At 46.6% G+C, this 25,067-nt stretch overlaps 1 protein-coding gene and 1 long non-coding RNA gene across 3 annotated transcripts in view; one reads left to right on the top strand and one right to left on the bottom strand.

Moving 5' to 3' along the window:
- Positions 1-25,067, top strand: part of NSMCE2 (NSE2 SUMO ligase component of SMC5/6 complex) — a 222,394-nt gene that overhangs the window by 175,777 nt on the left and 21,550 nt on the right. The gene's annotated exons all lie outside the window — the stretch shown is intronic.
- LOC143844428 (uncharacterized) lies at positions 303-23,779 on the bottom strand. Its single transcript, XR_013233979.1, has 3 exons — positions 23,109-23,779; positions 3,524-3,659; positions 303-2,237 (listed from the first exon to the last, which is right to left on the bottom strand). It is a non-coding gene; the product is annotated as an uncharacterized LOC143844428 (long non-coding RNA).

The following is a 25,067-nucleotide window of genomic DNA, read 5'->3' as shown; positions in this document are numbered from 1 at the left end:
CGGTAGAATGCCATAGTCTGCTTCCCTAAGTGGCCATTTTCTCAAGAGAAGTTGATCTGTGGCTTGGAGATCAGTTGTAATCCCTGGAGATCTCCAGGCACCACTTGGAACTTGGCAACAGGAGTAGAGGCCCATCCTGAATCCTGATGCTAGGTGAGCTTGGGTTGTGTGGTTCGGTTTGGTTTGATTCGGCCGCTTTGGCAATCACTGAAGCCCGAAGCGGTGCACTGCTTCGGGCTTCAGTGATCGCCAAAGCGGCCGAACCGAGCCGAACCGAAGCGCACACCCCTACTCCCTAGTCCATGTGTCTGAGAAGAAGTGATGTGGGCTATAGGATATGGGCAGGATTTGCAGTGAGGACGGACCCCCATGGAATATAATGCTATTGAGTCCACCCTCTAAAGCAGCCATTTTCTCCAGGGGCACTGATCTCTGTCACCTGGGGATGAGCCCTAATTCCACAGGATCCCCTGGTTCCACCTGGAGCCTGGCATACCGACTTCTTTGTTTATTTTCACATATCCATTTCATAATAAGGAATTCAGGGGAAAGAAGCTATTAAAGATGGCCTTTCCCCCTTCTAGAAATCAGTGGTAGCTTTGGCTTGTGAAATTGCAAAGTGCTTTATACATGACTCCGTATTTCAAAAAGGCATACCAGGGCAAGTTACGGTTTGATTTTATGTGATGAATTAAAAATGTTTATATCTTGTCTTCCGTTTACAAAGCAGCTAACAAGAGTCATAAAAACAGAAAGGACACTTTTAAAACTGTACTGAACGTCATCAACAACAAAAAAGAGCACTTAATAAGTATGATGAAAAACATCAGGAAGGGGAGGGGGAGGAGCAGCATACCGGCACCAATTACGAGGCAATCAGGGCCAACATGCTGTAGTGCTTCCCTCGAGGATCCAAGGGACCCAGATTCAAATCCCTGCTCTGCTGTGAAATTGCTGGGTGACCATGAGTCAGGCACTGTATCTCTGTATAGCCTACCTCAAAGGACTGTGGTGAAGATTAAGTGGAGGAGGGGATGAATGTGGAGGGGAGAGGGGTGTTGCATGCCACTTTGCTTCTCCCCTGGGGAAACAAGCAGGGTATAAATACATTAATAATATAGGACCCCAAAGAGTCCATGGAAAAACTCTGCCTTTGCCTAATACCAACAGTCCTGCGTTGAGCAGGGGGTTGGACTAGATGGCCTGTATGGCCCCTTCCAACTCTATGGTTCTATGATTCTAACAACAAAAAACATATGGTTCTATTTAGTGCTTAATTCAGTCTACCTTTCAGATTCTAGTTGATTGCTCAACAAAAACTGTTTGAGCCCAGCTGATAACTTTAGCCAAAGGCTGAGAGCCTGCTTGGTACAGTGGTTCAGAGAAGCATCTTCTACTTTGGAGAACCAGGTTTGATTCCTCACGTGAAGCCAGCTGGTTGACCTTGGCTCAGTCACAGTTCTTTCAGAAGTCTCCCCATCTCACCTCCCTCACAGGGTGTCTGTTGTGGGGAGAGGAAGGGTAGGCGATTGTAAGCTGCTTTGAGATTCTTTCAGGTAGTCAAAAGTGGGGTCCAAAAAAACCCTGCTCTTCTCCTTCTTCTCGCCATCCCCCGAAGCTGGATCATAACATCCTCAGGCTAAATGGATAGATAGCAGAGACAGCTTGTTGTCTTTGCCTGAACTCTGATTCTCCAGCTGTCAAAAGACGGTGTCTGAAACTGCTCTTTTCTTCCCTGTCGATCAAGTGATGCATAAATATAACACGGAGATAGATTCAGGTGGTGAGCTGGGTTGGTCTGAAGCAGCAGAGCATTGTTTGAGTCCAGTGGCACCTTCAAGACCAGCAAATTTTTATTCACGGTATAAGCTGTCGTGTGCATGCATCTGACAAAGTGTGCACGAACATGAAAGCTTAGATCCAGAATTAAACTTTGCTGATTTTAAAGGTGGCCCTGGCTTCCAACTCGGTTCTATATTTAACATTCATTTGAGATGCCAATCTTACTTTGCTCCAAAGCGATAATACATTGCCCATGTTATTCCAGGAAATTCATCTAAGCATTAGTGGTACTATAGCTGTCCAGATGGCCTTTGATATCATGGCTAAGAATATTTTTGCCTGAATAAGGACTCCCAGATGATATGCCCAGATGAGAGCAGTTATAGCACAGGATATGAATCAGGATGCTGCCAGGTGGACGTGGAAATGCTTCTGTCGTCACATCAGCCCCCAATCTGTAATATAGAATAATCATAAAGGAATAGTGGCATTCTTGCAGGCTTGCAAGTTGATATTTGCAAAGCCCTTTGAACAGTCAACATTCAATATATTACAGCTATTATTATTAATTGTCACAGTGATATGTTTGACTGGTGCGTAGTGTTCTGTAATTTGAGATCTACACAAGTTCTTGGGAATTGCAGAGGTATCTTCACAGGATTCTTGTCCTCTGGAGCTGAGCTTGTGCTATTAGCTCACTGCTCAGAATGTCCAAGTGTTTCTTGAGAGTTCTAGGTGCTGCCACAAGGGCTCCAGTGACAACTGGCACAGTGATAACTTTGTCCCAGGCACGCTCTTACATAGAATCATAGAATCATAGAGTTGGAAGGGGCCATACAGGCCATCTAGTCCAACCCCCTCCTCAACGCAGGATCAGCCCTAAGCATCCTAAAGCATCCAAGAAAAGTGTGTATCCAACCTTTGCTTGAAGACTTCCAGTGAGGGGGCGCTCACCACCTCCTTAGGCAGCCTATTCCACTGCTGAACTACTCTGACTGTGAAAAACTTTTTCCTGATATCTAGCCTATATCGTTGTACTTGAAGTTTAAACCCATTACTGCGTGTCCTCTCCTCTGCAGCCAAGAGAAACAGCATCCTGCCCTCCTCCAAGTGACAACCTTTCAAATACTTAAAGAGGGCTATCATGTCCCCTCTCAACCTCCTTTTCTCCAGGCTGAACATTCCCAAGTCCCTCAACCTATCTTCATAGGGCTTGGTCCCTTGGCCCCAGATCATCTTCGTCGCTCTCCTCTGTACCCTTTCAATTTTATCTACATCCTTCTTGAAGTGAGGCCTCCAGAACTGCACACAGTACTCCAGGTGTGGTCTGACCAGTGCCGTATACAATGGGACTATGACATCTTGACTTTATAAGTCTTGGTATTTTGTTGTCTTCTCCTATTCTTTCTTTTCTATTCTACTATTTCCTCGGATCACATTGTCAATGATCCAACCCTGTTTCTCATCTACAAGTGTAATACCAGGGGTGTTATGTTCCAGGTATCAGAAGTCACACACACACAAAAAAGCAGTTTCATTATTCTCCATGATCTTGTCTGGTTTATGATCCCATGAATTTTCCGGCTAGGGGGAAAGCCATACTTCTTGCAACGATTCCGGTTCAACATAGCTGCAACTCTATTGTGGCATTCTTTATAGTCAGCTTGAGCAAGTTTACTGCAGGGGCTGTCCATGTGGTCAACTGTTTCATCCTTTTTCTACTTCAGACCAACACACCTACCCATTTGAATGTTTCATCCTTTGTCTTGCAAAGTTGACATCTGCTGTTAGGATGAGTCTTTCTGTTTCTTTCTTCAAATGCCTATTTTGGAGCCCCTTCCAGGTGTTGTTGTTGTTGTTATCTGTGATCCATTGCTCTGGAACAGAGAAGAGACCAGAAGTACCTACAGATTTTGCAATATCTGCCCTGTTCTCCAACGCTACTTAGAGCAATCGAGGTATGAAGTTTCAGGAAAGCAAATGTGTTTTAAAAAAAACTTTCAAAAGATGAATATTTCACTGGCATTGCATAAAGTAAGAATAGAAAACCTACATCAGCCCTCAAGTATTTTTAGACCTGGAATACGCATATACCAGTTGACCCAAATCTGGGGAAACTGGGTCGCTGTTGAAGGTGGGGAGGGGGCAGATTGATTTGAGGGCGTGAACTGGTAAGGGAAAACTTAAACCCATCTTCGACTTAGCTCCGGTCCAGTGGGACGTGCAAGACCAACAAAATTTAATTCTGGGTACAAGGTTTCATTCGTTTGCACACTTTTTCAGATACATAGTTAGAACTGTGTGCAGTTAGGGGTTTGTTTTTTTTTAGCCCAGTTAGAGAGCAACAAAATTTTCGGGGTATAAGCTTCCAAGAGTCAAAGCTTCCTTCATTAGATAGCAAGCCTGCTGTAATGGTAAAGAATGTCAAACTATAATTTGGAGAATCAGATTCAATTCTCCACTCCTCCAAACAAAGCCTGCTAGATCAGGGGTAGTCAACCTGTGGTCCTCCAGATGTCCATGGACTACAATTCCCATGAGCCCCTGGCAGGGGCTCATGGGAATTGTAGTCCATGGACATCTGGAGGACCACAAGATGACTACCTCTGTGCTAGATGACCTCGGGCCAGTCACAGTTCTCTCAGAACTCTCTCATCCCTACCTGCCTCACAAGGCACCTGCTGTGGAATGGGGAAGGAAAGGTGATTGTAAGCTGTTTTGAGGCTTCTTGGGTGCAGCAGGTTTTCTCAACCAGGGTTTTGTGAAACCCTGGGGTTTCTCGACAGCCCTGGGAAGGTTTCCTGAATGGGTAGGAGTTAAATAATTTTTATGCATTTTTAAAAATGTTGTTATGTATTTATTGGCTGGTATGAGCATATATGGTTATGCGACCCCCCTCCCCAAATAGCCAGTGACGGGCCTTAAGGAGATGGGAAGGGGAGGGTCCCTGGGTGGGCATGTATGATGATTCCCAACCACCTTCTGCATGATCGTGCCACTTCTGGGGTTTCTGGAAGCCTGAAGAATGTTTCAGGGGTTTCTCAACGATAAAAAAGTGGAGAAAAGCAGAATGTAAAACCCTTCTCCCCTTCTTCGTCTTGTTGGTATCTAAGGTGCCACTGGATTCAAATCTAGCAGTTCTACAACAGAACAAGTACAGCTCCCTTCTGGAACGACATTTGCTTTTTTGTTAGCTATTTAGGTTATTATTGTTTTGTTTTAAATTGGTGTTAGCTTTTCCTGGTTAGTTTGACTTTTTCTATGTTTGTTTGTTTGTTTGAGATATATGTGGTCGTTTGGGCCCTTTTGATGGTGATATGAAGTTGAAATATTTGGAGGAAAGTAACATTTATTGGACTGTATATACGTATAACATATATGGAGATATTGTGTCTGCCTGTGGGGGTGTGTGGAGAGAGTACATGGAGAGCAGGTTTTATATATAGCCACATTATGAGTAAGAGGTTCATGAAGGCTTCCCAGTAACTAATAGGTGTAAGACGAAGAGGAAACGGGGGACATGTGGCTGACATTTAGCTATGACTTATGCTCCACAGAGCCATTATTTTAGATAATGTACCAAGCCAAGGTTTTTTTTCCCTCCTTTCTTGCAATCCCAGCTAAATACCAATCACCACTTTGGGATTAGGAGGCGAATTTCTTTGAGGGCAAATTGGCCAGAGATTCGGTTTTTTGTGAGCATGGATTTGGACAGGCAGAGAATTGTGAATGTCCTGCATTCTGCAGGGAGTTGATGACCCTGGAGGTCCCTTCCGACTCTATGATTCTATGTGAGCTTGAAATTGAAGGAGCCGTTCGCTGGCATTGAGATTGTTCCACTGTGCTGAAAAGGGACAAGTAGGGAGTATGATCCAAGACTCTCTACAGCAGGGGTAGTCAAACTGCGGCCCTCCAGATGTCCATGGACTACAATTCCCATGAACCCCTGCCAGCGAATGCCAGCATTCGCTGGCAGGGGTTCATGGGAATTGTAGTCCATGGACATCTGGAGGGCCGCAGTTTGACTACCCCTGCTCTACAGTCTAATGATAATAAAGTCCAGGTTTCCCATTGGTTTGCAAGCCTTCTCCGATGCCGTCCCTCAAAAACATTTCACATGTCTTTCTCAGACATCTGACAAAGGGAGCTTTGACTCTCAAAAAGCTTACACTCTGGAAGTCTTCCTGGTCCCTAAAGTGCTATGTGACTCAAATCTTTCCTATCGAATGCTGCCAAGGAGCCCAAACCTGGACCCCGTGGGTTCCGACGGCAAGTGTGCACAAAACCCCTCAGACCTAAAAAAAATACGTGTAAAGTTCATTAGAACAAGTTTCAAAATATCCATTTATCCTTAACACAAGTCTCTAAAAGCAAGCGCATTCAGAAAATAAGAAGTGCTAACTTCACTATCTAACACAATGAAATATAGCGTTAGATGGCTGTCACGAAATCCCGAGCTTTAGTTTAAGCGTTATAGAATCCTAGAATCATAGAACCATAGAGTTGGAAGGGGCCATACAGGCCATCTAGTCCAACCCCCTGCTCAACGCAGGATCAGCCCTAACCATCCTAAAGCATCCAAGAAAAGTGTGCATCCAACCTTTGCTTGAAGACTGCCAGTGAGGGGGAGCTCACCACCATTTGCAAACAGGGCAGATACAAAATTGAGGCTGTGTTCCATCAAAAGGCAAGCTAGCTTGTCTCCCAGATTCTAGGCCAGATTCAAATGAGTAGCCGTGTTGGTCTGAAGTAGCACAATAAAATGAAAGTCCAGTAGCACCTCTAAGACAAACCAAGATTTATCCAAGGCATGAGCTTTCGAGTGCAAGTTTCTAGGCCAATAATAGTATTTAAACCTGCCTGGGTCAGGTGATATTAATGAACCAGTTATAATGCACTCTGGCTAGAGTCCTCCAGAGGATTACCTCACCACGCTTTGATTCTCCCCCTCCCATGATGCGGCTCACAAGTTCTCCCATTAGTCCAGGGGTATTCAACCTGTGGTCCTCCAGATGTTCATGGACTACAATTCCCATGAGCCCCTGCCAGCTGGCAGGGGCTCATGGTAATTGTAGTCCCCGAACATCTGGAGGACCACAGGTTGACTACCCCTGCCCATTCCATGCTTTTGTCCTGAAGATGATAAGAGGTCTGTAGGCTGCCATTAGTAACACTCACAAGATGGAACCAGTTAGCTACTACATATATTAACCCTTGAGGAGAGGAATCAGGGGTGCTTTGCCTCACAGATACTGACACTGTGGGATGAAATTGCTGGTGCAGCAGTTATTGCCTTAACAGGGGTAGGGTAGAACTGTGCACCGTTCAGACAAGAGTCTTCTGTAGTTAGCTGTTTCAGATATGAGCCATCCAGGAACTCTCAAGAGTTTTTTTTCCTGGCATGAGAGTGTGATATTTTAAAAACACCCTGCAGAGAACTCCTGCCCCATTTTTGTTCTGGGAAGCCCCACCCCAGTGGCGCTTCTCCATGACCTCCGTTTTAACGTGTGGGTTACTGGCAGGTTTCCTTAGGGTGCAATTATTGGCTCTTTCTCCGACATGGCTCTATTGGCTTTAGGCAGGAGGGGTTTCTCTGGCGGTTGTTGAGATGCTTTTTTAAATATTGCTCAGTGCTAGGGTGGGAATCTAAGCAGCTGTGACTGCCACAAGCTCTCTGGAATGGATTATTTTTTCTTCCTTGGGTGTCTCTTCATGTGGGCTTCACTGAATAGCAGCAAATGAAAATAAAGCAGTGGAGAGCTTTTGCTTTACAAAAATTTTTGTTGAGAGTTTTTAGTACGAGGTAAGAGAAACACAAATATGAAGATATTTTCCAGGGCTGAGAGATTTCTTCCTTTGTGCACGAGCTTCACTGCGTTTGAGATAAGCTGAGCGTTCAAATCACACGCCATTTATGCTTCCAGTTCTGCATAATCGACAGACCTTCTTACGGAGTCTTGGTAATGGACTTTCAAATTTATTAAGTCGTTTAACCAAGATTTTATAATGCATTTTTTGTAATGCACCATTTCTTCACCTTCTTCAGATAATTCCAGAATATTACCTTTTCTCCCTTTGTCCGATGTGGATGCTAAGCAGGCCAGGATGTATAATCCCCCCCTCTAAGTTACAGGACAGCTCATGTGTGGGAGGCAATGGGGTGTTATAAACATCTCCATTATTTTCCCTGTCTGGAACTGTACTCGTAGATAATGTTGTGTATATATGTGATCTAGCACTTGGCAGGTGACAATGGTTTAACTATCCCCAACCCCCAGTCCGGAGACCGGTACCAGTCCGTGGATCAGTTGATACCGGGCTACGGCTCCTCCTTGTTCTCCTGGCCGGCTGCTGCCTCGGGGGCTGCCCTGCCACTCTGCCGCCGGCTCAACTTTGGTGTTCTCCGGAGGCCGCCATGGCTGGAGCTCCCCCTAGGTGTGGCACTGTGCAGCTGCTGCTGGCAGCGCCCCCCAGTGGGCAGCAGGAAGTCAGGGGCGCCGGAGGGAAAGCAAGCGGAACAGGGACTCAGGCGGCAGCGACGTCCCTCGGCAAAAGATTACCCCCTTCCCCCGCGGACCTCAGTGAAATTGTCAAGCGTTGACCAGTCCCCAGTGATAAAAAGGTTGGGGACCACTGGTTTATATGACAAAGTTTATGCATTCTGCAAAGTTTAAAGGGCTGTAGGTCTGGCAATGACTTTCTTACTATTGGTTTTCTAAATACTTCTTAATATTCTTGGACATCTTAGTGTAGTGGTCAAGAATAATGGCCTTCAATCTGGAGAGCAGTGTTTGATTCCCTGCTCCTCCACATGCAGCCATCTGGTCACCATTCTGGTACAGTGACAAAGAAACATCCCTGCTCTAAATTATTCTTATGAATGGTTGTTAATTTCTTACTCAGCGCAGGGCAAATGTGTGGTTTTGTGGGAATTTTTGAGTTTGTTTTTAAATCTGTGGTTGGCTCCCCCAGGGACTCTGGAGTTTCTTTATATAGGAGAGTTTTGAGTATCAATATTATACAGAACAAGTTTCTGTGGGTAATTTATGGATTCTTGAGTTGCAGTAACTTGTTCGGATTTGTGGTGGTTCACATGTGGATTATGCAATGCTTCTTTGACTGGGGATTTCCCTTTCTTTCCTGTAAATTGTAATGCGCCGTGTAAGAGGCCCTTGGACAACAGAATCATTCAGGATTTCCCCTGTCATCAGAAGGTTTCTCTGTTATACCCAGAAAAAAGAGGATATTTGCAGGACAGCTGGTTCTCCGAAACAAGCTGGTTTCGGTTCTTTGCATGGTTTTCCTCCTCGATGTTTTTCAAAGGAAAGCAGAATATTTAAAGCTACTCCGAAGGAAACACCAGGGAGACAAGAAATTGACTTTACAAAGAAGTTCTTCTTTGCTGCCACTGTTTCAGATCCCTCAGTAACAACATAAGAAAAGCCCTGCTGGATCAGACAAAAGATCCCGATAGAGCCCTTTTTCACAGTGTTCAGCAATTTGGCTGGAAGGTCCAGCAAAAAGACCACAGGATCCAAAGTTTCCTCTTGATGTTGCCTCCTAACCCTGGGCTTCAGAGATATACTGCTGCTGAATGTGGAGATTTCCCCAGTTCCCTGGCTGCCAGTCATTGACAGATCTCTCCTCTATCAGTCTGTCTAATCCCCTTTTAAAGTCATCTTCCTTGGCCTCCAAAATTCCAAAAGGGCAGAGCTGGCCTGCTTTTCCTGCGATAAAAACTGTTGCTCATACGGTGTAAAAGAAGAACCGAAAAGATGAGGTCATGATGTTCTCCGGGGAGGCTTTTCAGAGAAAGTCAGATTTCAAAAGGGAAGAAGAGGTAGGCGAGATGTCTAAGCGTGCTGACAGTATTTCTTCCAGGCCGGGGAGTCTGCACAGAAGAAGCCGTGGAGACAAAGCCTGGCGTGAAATAAAGGAAAAATTGAGAATTGTGCAATTGCGTCTCACCTGTGCCAGCTGTGTTTCTTTTAGGGAGGCATAGAGCCCATGGAGTTTCATATTCATCAATTCCTATCTGTAAACCACTCGAGGAGCGGTATAAATAAAACAGTAAGGGGGTTGGGTTGGGCAGAGTCCAGGACTGAAACCCCGGATTGGCTTCTTGGCCTTGGATTGACAAGCGGAGGGGCCAACTGGAAGGCTACAGCGGGCCTTAAACCTAGTATATATATATATATTTAAGTTCTTACTCATGTCATAATATGAATCACTGGTGTGTCTCAGGCATAGCCTTACAAAACCTCGGAAGGAATACGAAGATCGCAGCTGCCTTTCTCTCTTCCCAGCCCACAGAAGCTGTGTGCTTATTCTATTATAAGTACGATTTCTTTGTAGGAGGGCCGCCGTTCCTTTCGAACGCAGAGGGCTTTGCTACAGAGACTACAGAGAGTTCTTCTTTCTGCACAGGGTTGGGTAAAAAAATTTAAAAAGCGGTGAAGCTCAACTTGTTTGATGGTTGAGTACGGCATCTCCAAACTTTGCCGTCATCCTCCTGGCAACCAAACCCGGAGACTGGTTGGCTCTTAATCTCAAGACTGCTTCGAGCAGCCTTTCTCAACGTTTTTACCATTGAGAACCCCCTGAAATATTCTTCAGGCTTTGAGAAACCCCAGAAGTGGAGCGATCGTGCAGAATATGGTTAGGAAGCAGAGCTGTATACACGCCCATACAGGAACAGTTTAAAAGAACTGTTCCTTTCCCAAGGTCGCCCAGCTGGCTGTATGTGGAGGAGTGGGGAATCAAACCAAGATTAGAGTCCACCACTCTTTAACCACAACACCACCCTCTCATGGAAGGTGGAGTGAGCCGCAATCCCATGTGGTAAGCAGGACCTAAAAATGGTGGCTACTGCTGCAAGCCCAAGGTCACACAGCTGGTTGCACGTGGGGGAACATGGAATCAAACTCAGCTCGCCAAATTAGAACTCCATGCTCCTAGCCACTACACCAAGCTGGCTCTCTGAAGAGGAAATAGGTCTCTAAATCAGGGGTAGTCAACCTGTGGTCCTCCAGATGTCCAGCGTTTGCTGGCAGGGGCTCATGGGAATTGTAGTCCATGGACATCTGGAGGACCACAGGTTGACTACCCCTGCTCTAAATGACAGGGACAAGGGTTAGGGTTAGGGCTGGGTTAGGGTTAGTTCAGCAGTCTGGATTTCTGTGCTGTTGATACCCTTTGCCTTCTTTTATTCTTCTAATAAAACATATTTTGTCTGTTTCCTGGATATTACCCTCCTCATTAAGTAGGGTATTTCTGCAGTCCTCTCTGGAATTTTTTTGCTTCTTCATTCATGAGGATCACAAATTTCCACCTTGCACTCTCTCTATAAAACGAACATAAGAGGAGGCTTATAACAGTAGGAAATAGTGCTGAGCTATAAAGATCCCACAAGATAGCAGCGAACTCAATGCAGTTGTGGTTCCAGCTGTTGCTCCGTGAATGAGCGCCTTGTTCTCTCTTCCTCTCCAGAACTGGAGTCCTTTATGGCTATTTATGCAGTGTGGGATGCTGGGAACCATTGGAGTACAGTCTGCTGTTTGGGAATATGTGTGCCCTGGAAAGGAGAGAGACCTGGATTATAACCTGAGTAGGCATAGAAAAGGAGAAAAGGAGGTTGAGAGGGGACATGATAGTCTTCTTTAAGTATTTGAAAGGTTGTCATTTGGAGGAGGGCAGGATGCTGTTTCGGTTGGCTGCAGAGGAGAGGACACGCAGTTATGGGTTTAAACTACAAGTACAACGATATAGGCTAGATATCAGGGGGAAAAAATTCACAGTCAGAGTAGTTCAGCAGTGGAATAGGCTGCCTAAGGAGGTGGAGAGCCCCCCCTCACTGGAAGTCTTCAAGCAAAGGTTGGATACACACTTTTCTTGGATGCTTTAGGATGCTTAGGGCTGATCCTGCGTTGAGCAGGGGGTGGGACTAGATGGCCTGTATGGCCCCTTCCAACTGTATGATTCTATGATTCTCGAAGAGCATCCTGAAATGCCAGGAATACCTTGATTTAATTAGGGCCTGGAAGCGAAGCAGAGTCCGGCAGGGTCTGTACTTGGATGGGAGACCACCAAAGAAGACTGGGGTTGCCATGCAGAAGAAGGCAATGGCAGTCCAATTCTGCTCATCTGTCTCCTTGAAAACCCCATGGCTGGGTTGGCCAAACTGGCTCTCCAGGTGTCCTTGGATTACAACTCCCATGAGCCCCTGCCAGCATGCTGCTCATGGGAGTTGTAGTCCATGGACATCTGGAGAGCCACAGTTTGGCCACCCTGCATGGTCTTTGGGCCACCCTGCGTCAGTTACAACCTGATGGGACTCTATTATTATTAGGCACAGGAAGCCAAGCATAATTTAATCCAGAAATGGAAGAAAAAGAAGAACTTCAACTACTCAAAGGAATCAAAGTGTCTTACAATCGCCTTCCCTTCCTCTCCCCACAACACCCCTGTGAGGCAGGTGAGGGTGAGAACTGCTCTGTGAGAACAGTCGCAACAAGACCGTGACTAGTCCAAGGTCACCCAGCTGGCTGCATGTGGAGGAGAGGAGAAACAAGAGAGCAAGCTTGGTGTAGTGGTCAAGAGTGGTGGCTTCTAATCTGGCGAGCTGGGTTTGATTCCCCACTCCTCATGCAGACAGCTGGGTGACCTTGGGCTCATCACAGTGCTGATAGTGCTGAGCAGTTTCTCTCAGAGCTCGCGTCTGTTGTGGGGAGAGGAAGGGAAGGAGATTATAAGACACTTTGAGACTCCTTCAGGCAGTGAAAAGCAGGGTATAAAAACCGACTCTCCTTTTTCAAATCTGGTTCTCCAGATTAGAAGTTGCCACTCATAAGTAACACACCAAGCTGGCTCTCTGTGGTGTGGCCTCATTTGGAATATTGTGTACAGTTCTGGTCACCTGCAGATAGCTGCACTGGTTGCATTGGCTGCCATTTGTGTTCCGGATCAAATTCAAGGTTTTGGTATTGACCTTTATGGCCCTCCACAGTCTGGGCACATATCTGAGGGACTGTCTATCACCATATGCCCCCCCCCAAGGGCTCTTCGCTCTGTGGGTACAAATTTATAGGTGGTTCCTGGCCTAGGAGAAGTGTGGCTAGCCTCAACCAGGGCCAGGGCCTTTTCGGCTCTGCAGGGCCTGCAAAAATGGAGCTCTTCCACCAGATATTTTGTTGAGGCTGGTGCAGAGAAGATCTATGGGCCCCATCTTGGCATAGCTAACCCTTATTACATCCCCCCCCCACCCCCGAGGTGCATCAGGGGCTGTTGAGCTGATAAGAGGCAGATTTGGTTGCCACATCTTAATGTTCTTGGGGAAGGGTGTGTGGGTGTGTGTGTGCGATTAAAATGTAGAACCTGCCACAGGCGTAGATGGCTTTAAAAGGGGATTAGACAGATTGCATCAGGTCTATCCATGGCTACTTCCCAAAGTGACTAAAGAAAACCTCCACAACATGAGGGGAGGGCTCCAGCCTCCAGAGGAACCCAGATCTTCCTTATCCAAGTCCAAAAATGAAGAGAATCTCCACATTCAGAGCTACTTCACCTCTGCATGCCAAAGCCACAAGGAAGGTCTTGGCCTCTCTGCCTTGTTGTTAGAGAAGCTGGAATGGGAGACAGGATGCTGGACTAGATGGGCAGCTGTTCTGATCCAGTTGGGCTTTTCTCAGGCTCTTACCCAGTGCAGATCGCAATGTGAGACCGATACGATCCCATCCATTCAATGATATCCATTTTATTTCTGAATCTTATGCTTAGGCTGCCTCCCCCATACTCAGGTCCTGGTAAAAATATCCCTACTGCCTCTCTCTCTCTCCCCTTTTCATGCTTGGCCCCTTCCTAGACATAAGAGAAGATTAACATAATCAGTACACTATTAGATGAGTTCCATACATTGTATTGGATTCTAACCACTCTGTAATTACCGCACATCCGATTTGCAACAAAAGATAATTATAGGCCCTGCTTGAAGCAAGGCTTCTTATAAAACTGAATGAAAAGTCTGATTCATCTCGCAAGGAGACCCGCCTACCCAGCCGAGCGCAGAGATTTCTTCCGCCGCCCCCTTCTTATGCTCCCCCCCTCCCCGCTTCTAAGGAAGGGGAAGCTCCCGAGACCTGTCTGAACATGGACTTTTTAAGTATTTCAGTGTAACTTGTAAAATAATGTTTTGATTATGAGGTTTCACCTACCTGAAGTGCAATTTCCAAACCCTTAATGACTCTCAGCGTTGGGTTTGTGTGTTCTTTTTTCTTTCCTTCACAACTCGTGAAATTCCCCTCTTGTTGCAAAAATCTGCCTGTCTCGTCTTGGCGAGAGAGATGGCAGATGAATCTCTATAGTGACATATTTCGGTCTCTGGCGGCCGAGCTACAGAAGGGTTCTTTTACTGTTCTCCCTCAGAAGAGTAGGAAGGCAACCCTTAGAAACAGTGTTCCTGGCTCATGCATGCAGGAGAAAGCAGAGGTCAGATGCTGAGATGGTAGAATTAACAACACTGCTTGAAACTAAAGCAGACTCTCACCAACCCTTGGATTGGCCAATTAAGGGCAGTATTGCCTTTTGTGACTGGCAGCGCTTCTCCAGGGTCCTGGACAGGGAACTATCCTATGTCCTGCTTCTTGAGCCAGAGTGTTGACTGGAGAGAGTCATAGGGGCCATATCATTTCAGTCTTGTGCCCATCTAGATTGATTTCCAGAGTGGCTGGTATTGACCTTGAAAGCCCTGTACGACCTGTGACTATCATACTTTAACGACTGCCTCGTCCTGTAAGAACCTACCTGTACACTCCAGTCATCTTTGGAGGCCTGCTTCATTGCAACCACCATCTGAAGCTAGACAGGTTGGGTTGTGGGCACCAAAACTTTGGAATACCCTCCCCCGGTCTTTCACCAGCTAGTGAAGACTTTTCTATTTCATCTGACGTAACGGTTACTGTCCCTCCTCCTTGTGTCACTTGTTAATGCAGTTTTTAATTGAATCGTTTGATAATTTTAACTGTATTTTTAAGTGTTCAAGTGTTTTAATTCTTGTTTAAGGTTCGCCGACTTGTGGAGCCTGATAGGTTAACATAAAAAATGTTCCAATGAATGAATGAATGAATGAATGAATGAATGAATGAATGAATGAATGAATGAATGAATGAATGAATGAGCGCTCCTTCATGGAATGGACCTTGCCTTTGACTGTTCCTTTGCACAAAAAAGTAACACAGCAGGCAATGAGGTTTGGCTGTTTGCTTAGCATGCCAGAGAGGCATTTGCAGAGAGGTTTCTTCCCCCCCCCCCTGAGAATATTCCAAAATGCGATATTCTGCTTGCAGTCTGAAGTTGGACACTCTGTTCTCCACCACCTCACAAGAAGCATGAACTGAATTAGGCCTGTTTTATATATGCAACAGACTGAGCAGGTAGACCTCTTGCGTGGAGGAAGGCACTGCACTGGTTTAGACCACAAATGCGGAATGCCATTATTTTAAAATGTTCTATGTCTAACAAAAACCTATGTTCTTGTAGGCAGAAAACTAGCACTGACTGACTCTCTGATGTCCTATGGTCTTTGTTTTAACTAGTTCCTGTGTCCTGGAAAATTCCAAATAGTCCTCCTCCCTCGTCCGCAACCTCAAATGGTACAGTCCTCTCTCCCATTTCAGAATAATATCACTTTGTATATACAGCCCTTACGTACAAGGGAGTTGTAATATAGATAAGTGGGCTGGTGGCAGGGGGATTTGGGGGTGTGGTCAGGAGCTCCCCAGTGTGCTGTCATCACACAGAAATGATGTCAGCATGTCGGAGACGAGACTCAGGCCTTTGAGCAAAACTCTATGGTAAAGTCTGTTCCCAAACCAGAACGGGCATTGTGCCTTGTGCCGCTCCACCCACCTGAAACCTGCAGAGCTGGCATTTACAGCTCTTCTGCAGACGCTGCCCGCCACCATTGTATGCGTCTGCTCTCCTCCACAGACCAGCTTCTTGTGGAGCTGGCAGCAAGCTCCACAAATTTCAGGGGAGTACTGCGCATGATAGCAGCGGGCGGCATCTGCAGTGAAGCCACAAACGCCACTCTGAAAGTTTTGGGTGATAGGATTGGGGGGAACTCTCCCACTTTATTAAATGGAGCTCTTCCACCAGGCATTGAGTGGAGGCCAGGTTGAGTTGGAGGAAGATCTCCCCCTCCCCTCCCCATCCGGTGCTCCGATAGCTTATTGCATTGCCCTGTATTGACTGCAGAAATTGTTTTGGCTTGGTGGGTTTAAAGGCTTGGGAGGTGGCAGAAGGGAGAAGGAGGGTGAGTTGGGGAGGGTGGGAGAATTTTTTAATTAAAGTTTTATGGATGTTACATTGTATTGGGTTTTAATTATAGTTTTTAGCCGCCGCAAGCTAGCTGGCTAGGAGCGGGAGATTAGAAATCAAATAAACAAACAAACCCCTAAAGTGCCAAAGCAGGGGTTCCCCCGACCCCAGTGGGCGTCTTGCATTCCTCAGTATAGACTTGCCGTGATTTGTTGATTGTATTACCAGTTTGCTTTCTAATAGTACTAGTGTAATCTTTGGAAAATCATGGAAGTACGAAGATGGGAAGGTGTAGTGGGTAAAATGCTGGACTCAGAAAGCGGTGGGAGCATCGCCTCTGTCACAGAATCATAGAATCATAGAGTGGGAAGGGACCTCCTGGGTCATCTAGTCCAACCCCCTGCACTATGCAGGACACTCACAACCCTGTCGCTCATCCACAGTCACCTGCCACTCCCTTGAGCCTTCACAGAATCAGCCTCTCTGTCAGATGGCTCTCCAGCCTCTGTTTAAAAATTTCCAAAGATGGAGAACACACCACCTCCCGAGGAAGCCTGTTCCACTGAGGAACCGCTCTGTCATCAGCTGTGGTAGTTTACATACAGCAAGATGGCTGCAACTTAAGGGCTTTCTCCATAAGGTTATACAGGTGAAGTCCCACCTGTACCCTAGAAGGGTCGCGATGAAATAGTCCTCTGATTGCTTCATCGTTCCCTCAAACGGCTGGTCATTCAACAAGGACTAGGACAGAGTGGCACGACAATTCCCCAGTGAGATTGTTTTTAAATAAAAAGTCAGATTGGTCGTTTCTTCACTGGCATTGCACACAATGATTTCATCAGAGCTTCCAAAAAAAATAGGGTAGCGTTAGGTGCAGTATGTTTTTTTTTTTAAATTCAAAACGCCATCGCCAGAAAAATGGAAAGAGAGAATTCTAAAATAGCGGTTGTTGTAAGTCTTGCTGCTGCACCAGCATCCAGGCAGTAGGGCATTGAAATATATACGTTGCCAATGGTGCAACATGCTATTTTTGCGAGATAGATTTAAGGATAAAGCAGTCTCCCAATGTAATGAAATAGAGGCGAATGAAATATTCTCCCTAGCCATTGTGCATTCGAGGACGGTTCTTCGCTGGGTCAAGGACATTCCCGCAAACAGGGAGGATGAAGAAGAAACGTTGGTACTTACATGCCACTTTTCTCTACCCGAGGGAGTCTCAAAGCGGCTTACAGTCAAACTAGACCCTCTTGATGTTAGTCAAAAACAAGGTGGAAAATTGAAGTTAGAAGAATAACAGAAGACAACAGCAGGGTATAAATTCTCCATGGGAAGGTTCCCAGGAACCAAGAAACTTGCATAATAGATCACGGATGGCCCCATCTGTGATATTCTCACAAGGGACGGGTGTGGATGTTTTGGCTCTTTCCCTGCTGACTCAATCAAGGCACTCGTGAAGAGCCAGAGAGCAGGGAGAGGTTCAGGCCTCCTGCTGACAGTTACAGAACCTTAGAGTTGGAAGGGGCCCTGTAGGCCATCTAGTCCAACCCCCTTGTTCAGTGCAGTAAAAGCAAGGCTAGAACATTCCTGACTGGAGCCCTCCAGCTTTGCTTGAAGATACCCTGTGAAGTGGAGGTCTCCTCTTCTAGGTTGCTGTTTCCATTGACACTCAGCTCTTACAGTTAGAAAGTTTCCCCCGATTTCCAACTAAAACCTACCTTCCTTTCTAGTCTTACCCACTGGAGCCACAGAGAACAAGTCTTTTCTCTTGTCCATGCAATGGTTCTTAAGGGATTTGAAGAGTGCAGTCATGTCTCCACTTAGTTCTCTATTCCCAACAAGGTTGCCAATTCCACGTTGGGAAATTTCTGGAGATTTGGGAGGTGGAGCCTGGGGAGGGCAGGGTTTGTGGAAGGGCCTCAAAGGCGTATAAAGCCATGGAGTCCACCTTCCAAAGCAACCATTTTCGCCAGGGGAACTGAGTTCTGTAACCTGAAGACCAGGGCCCATTCTGCACAGGCTAGATAATGTGTTTTCAATACACTTTCAAAGTAGATTTTCCTGTTCTGCATAGGAAAACCCAGCTGCAAAAGCACACTGAAAGTGCATTATCCAGTGTGTGCAGAATGGGCCCAGTTGTAATTCTCAGAGTTTTCCAGCCACCCTAGTTCCCTCGTTGAACACCCCCAAGTTCCTTACATCACAGGACTTTGTTTCCAGAGCACCCAACTCTCTTTGCTCTCCTCTTCCAAATCAGTTTCAGTTTGTCCATACCTTTCTTAAGTCAGGAACCCAAAAGTTGGACTGCAAAAGCAATACTTTAAAAAATCTTACAAATATTTATTAAACAAAGTGCACTGATAGACATTAAAAAATGTATTAAAAACACATATCTAACTGCATATGCCCAAATAGACAGCACATTTTGACCCCGAGGGGTCTTCCTCAGTGCTCAAATTAATGTGTGGAATGCCCTTTTGTACAATATCAAAATCTAAAGGCTTTCTTAAAACATGGGTCTGAGGCCTGTAAAATTTTGTCCTGCTCACAACCGTCTTGTGAACGCATTGCTGAGGCGATATTTGAATGGGGGATTTCCTGCACCACATTCCTGCCGCTACATTGCCCCAGGTCTCTGAGACATAAAGCACATCTTTTACCTCATAAAAGAATATGTCTTTTCTCTTATGTCACCTCCCGCCGCTATTGCACATAAGGCAGGGGGTGGGGACAGAAGATGCCCCCAGGGTCCCTTCCCCTCTTGATACCATCTCTGTCTGACAAGTTTCTGCCCAATTTTGTCCCGTTCCCCCCCCCCCCAGTTTCTGACTGTATTTTTCTACTCCACACGAAGACCTAAGCAGTCACTTTTGAGATAATCTGTTTTCTACTGATCTACTGATTTCTTGTTAAAGATCTGCCAGCTCTAAATTAGGTTGCTTATTACAGGTGTATCCTGCCGCAGTCCTTTGCCTTATTCAGGATGCCAATTACAAATGATAATTTAGTGTAGTAAAAGCGACATGGTGTCCTCTCTCGCATCTAACCACCTGTGAGTATGAAACATCACTTGCCCTACAGGCTTAAAGCATGAGATGTCCATGAGATGTCCATGAAGATGGCCCCAGCACTTAAAGGGGAATAAAAACGAGAGGTAGAGATTATCTGTAGCAAGAACAAGACCGATAGGATTCCTAGAGTGACGTGTGGGCGCATGAACACTGTCTCCCTCAAGGACACTCGCCGGGTAGGCTCCACCCTCCCTGAACTCTATTACTGCTTTATCAGCCACCCCTTCACCCATCCCATGATGCTTGCTTCGATTACGAGTACTTCTTAGAGATACCTTCAAGCTTCCACTATTCTGCCCCTGTGCTGGAAGGAGCTGGACACAGTATTCCAATTGTGGTCTTACCCAGTGGTCCCCAACCCGCGGGCCACAAAGGCCTTGGCGCCGGGCTGCGGCTCCTTCTTCCCTCCCCCCCGAAGCGAGAAGCTCGCCAGGTCGCGAGCAAATTGGCCGCCAAAGCAGCCGATTAACTCGCGGCCCGGCAAGCTTCTTATTTCGGGAGGGGAACGGACGATTTGCTGGCAGCCCGGAGGGGCCGGGAGGGGGAGCCGCAGCCATCAGCATGGCGGCGGCACAAACGCGAATTTGATCTCCCATTCTCAGTATCTCCTCCCACCCATGAAGCATTATACTTCCTGCCCCTGAGTCTTGTTACAATTTCACCATTAAGTAATTAGGCCTGCTACTGCGTTCTGGTATGTTTCAGTCAAACTAGTATGAGTTCTCTCTCAGCAGTTACAGTGTTTGTGAACATTCTGTATGTTTACTGCAGTTCAGCCAGTGACTAGAAGAAGCTCTGAGAGGTGAGCCACATGGTAATGTCAGGTTAGATTTTGCAATTCATTCATGGTCCTCCCAACCTGTTGGACTTCTCTTTGGAGCAAAACTCAACCAATGGGCAATCCAGTGAACTATCAGAGAGCTTTTTGGAATGTTTCCACGTAGTCTAGGCCAGGGGTAGTCAACCTGTGGTCCTCCAGATGTTCATGGACTACAGGGGGTTGACTACCCCTGGTCTAGGCATTTCATCCCATCCATGTAGTCTGTGAATACTAGAATTTATTTTAAAGTCCCATATTTACGTCCCTTTGAGACCTTCACTTTTAGAAACTTAAATTTTGCAGAATTAAAACAAAAACGATAATAACATGGTTTGGGGGGGGAGGCTTTCAAAGCTATCTTTTTTGTTCTGGAAAAAAAATTTAAGTTTTAAAAACATAGTTGGCACAGAGATGGCTGATTTTGAAAGGGATTATCTTTGTTTTGTTGTTTCTGTCTTGCAAAGTTTCACAATGGCATTCTTTTGAATCAGAGAAATAGCAGGAAAAAACCCCAAAGCAAATGCCAACTATAGCTCTTTAATTGCCAAAACATCGGAAAGGGGCTTCTGTTATCTGTGTCGCAACACATGTATTCCCTTTTCCCACGATCCCCGATTCTCAGGGTTGCATAACTGTATGCTCATGTAACAAACTCCCCTCCCCATGTTTCTGGCTTCCCTAGCTCCGGGGAAGGTGGGGATAAGCGTGAGCTCAGTTTTTCAGAGTTGCTCAGAATACCACATAAAATTGCCAGATCCAAACCCCTGTATGATGATGATGATGATTAAGATGATGATGATGAAGATGATGATTTCAATTTATTCCCCGCCACTCCCTGATGGCTTGTGGCGGGTTAAAGATAAAGGTAAAGGTATCCCCTGTGCAAGCACCGGGTCATGTCTGACCCTCGGGGTGACGCCCTCTAGCGTTTTCATGGCAGACTCAATATGGGGTGGTTTGCCAGTGCCTTCCCCAGTCATTACCGTGGCGGGTTACAACTGGGTAAAAATCCCCTAAACCCCCCAATTAAAATCCCAGAATAAAAACACACACAAATTAATCAATCTCAAAAAGATACACGGTGGAAAAAACAATGCCTCACATCTCAGTTATACCAACATCTTGAGAAGGAGTGGGAGAGATCAAGGAGCAGATGTTATTAGCAACCATCACTTCCTGGAAGGAGGGCCATATAGATCACCCTGTCCGTACTGACCTCAACCATAGACCTGGTGGAAGAGCTCCGTTTTGCAGGCCCCGCAGAACACTGGAAGCTCCCGCAGGGCCCGCAGCTCTCCCGGGAGCTCATTCCACCAGCCGGGGGCCAGGACCGAAAAGACTGAGATGGAGCTGAAGGACTCAGCTTGTTCCTAGTGTTCAGCTTAATATAACTAAACACACACTGATTGTGCAAATGCTGTGAGCACCTCTGCAGGGTTTAGAAATGATCCAGCTTACATGTGATTAAATAATCAAAAGGATAAAATAAATAATGGCGGCTTAAAGAAGGAAGAATTAAAACGCCGACAATCCAATGCCTCCTTGTGAATTAGCTGAACGATCTTTGCTGCCATGGCTGCTAAATTGTTTTTGAAATATGTTGCATACACCTCCAGTGTAAATTACACTGTTGTAACAAACCTTTCTGGGCGATGATTTTGTTTCCGACTTGTCCATGTGGCCCAGTAGGGTGTAGTGCGCTTTGCTGGATCAAAGTGTAGTGGTTAGAGAGCTGCGGAGAACCGTGTTTGATTCCCCACTCTGCGACATGCAGCCAGCTGGGGGACCTAGGGCTAGTCCCAGTTCTCTTAGAGCTGTTCTCGCAGAGCAATTTTATCTGAGCTCTCTCAGCCCCTACCTACCTCACAGGGTGCCTGTTGTGGGGAGAGGAAAGGAATGGTGTTGGTAAGCCGGTTTGGGACTCCTTCGGGTAGTAAAAAGCAGGGTTGTCACGCTATCAGTGCAGTAAAAAAGAGGCGGCTTTTTTTCCCTGGCCAGTGATTTGCATTGAAGATCTAAGTTATTTCTTGTGCAAAGTTGTTGTGCTCAGCAGAGGATGCAGACAGATAGTTTAGGGCCATCTACGGTAAGGCAGCTGTCTGAAAGCTTTGCCCATGAGGCTGGGAGTTCAATCCCAGCAGCTGGCTCAAGGTTGACTCAGCCTTCCATCCTTCCGAGGTCGCTAAAATGAGTACCCAGCTTGCTGGGGGGTAAACGTTAATGACTGGGGAAGGCACTGGCAAACCACCCCGTATTGAGTCTGCCATGAAAACCTGGAGGGCGTCACCCCAAGGGTCAGACATGACCCAGTGCTTGCACAGGAGATACCTTTACCTTTACCTTTTACTCTATGATGTCACATACTTTTTTTCCCTAAGAGGAGAAATCTGTCACCACAACTATAGTATTGACATTTCTCCTAATACAGTTAAGGATATTGAATCTGAAATTGCAGTCTGCCTTATGTGGATTCATTGCCTTCAGTTTGTCTCAGGATTCAAGCAAAGCAGAGACAAGCAACCTGCAACAGCCCATAGGAATCTCACTGGGGTGCCACTGTAGACTTAAGTGGCTATTCCAGAAGAAGGGCCACACCTGCATGTTTGTTTAATTGTGTGGATCAGGGGTTGTCAAACTGCCACCCTCCATATGTCCATGGACTACAATTCCCATGAGCCCCTGCCAGCGAATGCTGGCAGGGGCTCATGGGAATTGTAGCCCATGGACATATGGAGGGCCGCAGTTTGACTACCCCTGGTGTAGATATTTATAACCAGCTTTTATTCCCAGTGAAAACTGAACCAGCTTACAATGTTGGTTTCACTTCCTTCATTCTATCCTCACAGTAACAACGACCCTGTGAGGCAGGCTAGGCTGACAGAGGGTGTCGGACCCAAGGCCGGCCTACCAGCCTCTCTTGATCTTAGCCAGAGCCTGTAACCACTGCTTCACGCCAGCTATCTGAGGAAATATCTGCAAGGAAATGCTCTAGCTGTCTTGAAACCCACAGCTAGAGTAGTCACACTTGCTCATCTCCCACCTACTCATCGAAAATGAGGCTCAGTTCTACAAACAGATAAAGCCGTCTTCCCCTGAATCAGACCATTGCTCCATCAACCACTTGCCTGCCAGTGGATGAGTGGTAGTGTCAGGTTTCAGCAGAAGTAGCTGGCCAATTAAAGCAGAGCTGGTTGGGAGGGAAGCAGAGTCAGAAAGAGCTGAGTCCAAAGCCGAGAGTCCAAACCAGTCAGTCCAAGAGTCAAAGGCCAACAGGTCTAGTCCAAGGTCAGCAGTCCCAGGAGCCAAGCAAGGCAGGAGTCAGCAGGGTGGCAATCACTGTGCACGGCTGCAGCCACGTGTGTCTGCTGCCAAAGCAGTCCTTAAATAATTCTTCATGCTGATGCTCAGCTCTCCTCCTGAGAAGACTCATCAATTTCAGCCAGGCGGGCGTCAAGCCAGTAACCTTGCGCTGCACCTTTTCGTCTGCAGCTCACTTCTTAGACGCTGCCTGAATTGTTCTGCTGGTGACTCTGGTGAAATGACAGCCTGAGTTTTTCAGCTGGTCCCAGACAGAGGCAGGCTGCAAGGCTGAGGTGCTTTTGCAGACGCTTCCAGCTGTGAATCTGGAGCAGCTTGCCCCTCCGGTCATCCTGTCGGGATTCTGCCTCTGCTGTTGCTCATCTCTTCTTCTGAGGAGTTCCCACTGGCCTGAAGCTGACCCATGACCCAGAGTCTCAGGTCGAGATCTTTACACACAACTACTTGATCAGGGGTAGTCAGACTGCGGCCCTCCAGATGTCCATGGACGACAATTCCCAGGAGCCCCTGCCAGCGAATGCTGGCAGGGGCTCCTGGGAATTGTCGTCCATGGGCATCTGGAGGGCCGCAGTTTGACTACCCCTGGTCTAATCAGTACACACTGCTGGTAGTTTTACACACCCACACAGGCCCGCGTGCACACACACACACACACACACACACCCTTGCCACATCCCTTGAGATCTACCAGCATCCAATATTCCTTCAGGTTGCATCAGCTTTCAGCTGTAGCTCTTCAGGAGTCCTCGAGATCCTTTGGGATGGTGTAATTCTCCTGGCTGGCAGCTCTGGAGAGCTACTTCAGCGCCAGGGAACAAAACTGCCCACCCTCCCCTTAATTTCTTATCAGCGCTGGCAACAACCGCCAACCTATCAGTTGGAAACACCGGGTGCTGCGTAAGCCAGGGGCTGAGTGTAGTAACCCAAGTAGTTGCAGATAATCGCCTTTCCGAGGGAACACCGCTGACACGGAGATGAGACTGCTTTCTGTTTCTTCACCTCCTTGGGTGTGAGGCGTGGAAGAGAGTGAGCCCATGCATGCTGGTCTCATAACACCACGTAAAGAGGAAGTTTTTCGCTGGGGAAAAAAAGGTCGCTTGTTTACAAAAATCACTTCCATCATGACTGGGTCATTTTGCCATGGCTCCACCCTCTCCGTCAGTTTGGCACCTTGGCTGTTCTTTAAGCATGCTGTTTTTGCCAGGGGATTTATTCAGGACTCCCACGTGCCTTTCTTCTCACTTGGAGGCTCCGTTTGTAAGAGCGAGGAGACAAGGGACTCTTTCTCCAAACCGGATTCCTAAAGGGAATCTTTTCCCCCCCCCAGACGTTCAGGAGAAATCCCACAAGGAGGTTTTGAACTCATCTACATTATAGCAAAGTCAGTTTTTATATGTAGCCTCTAAATCCATGTGGCTTCTTCCCGAAAGAATTATACTTTAGGCAAGGGCTCCGATTTGGAAAGGTGCTAAGCACAGGGGAAGTGACTAGCCTCCTTCGGGATGCAGTTCCCAGAATTTCCTGGGGAAATCGTTTCCACTCTCTTTTTAATTTCATCGTCTGACTGCGTTTAGAGTCGCTGATTAGGATCCGTTTATGTCTCATGTTGTATACGTGCTGTGACCCGCCCTGCATTGACTAGTGAATAAAATATATGTACATCTGGAAAAAGTTCCTGATAGTTAGAGCGGTTTCTCAGTGGAACAGGCTTCCTCGGGAGGTGGTGGGTTCTCCATCTTTAGAGATTTTTAAGCAGAGGCTGGATA

This window comes from Paroedura picta, chromosome 9 (genome assembly GCF_049243985.1).
Source record: "Paroedura picta isolate Pp20150507F chromosome 9, Ppicta_v3.0, whole genome shotgun sequence".
Lineage (NCBI taxonomy): Eukaryota > Metazoa > Chordata > Lepidosauria > Squamata > Gekkonidae > Paroedura > Paroedura picta.
Note: the sequence above shows the minus strand (reverse complement) of the source record. Positions and strands in the feature narration are given on the sequence as shown.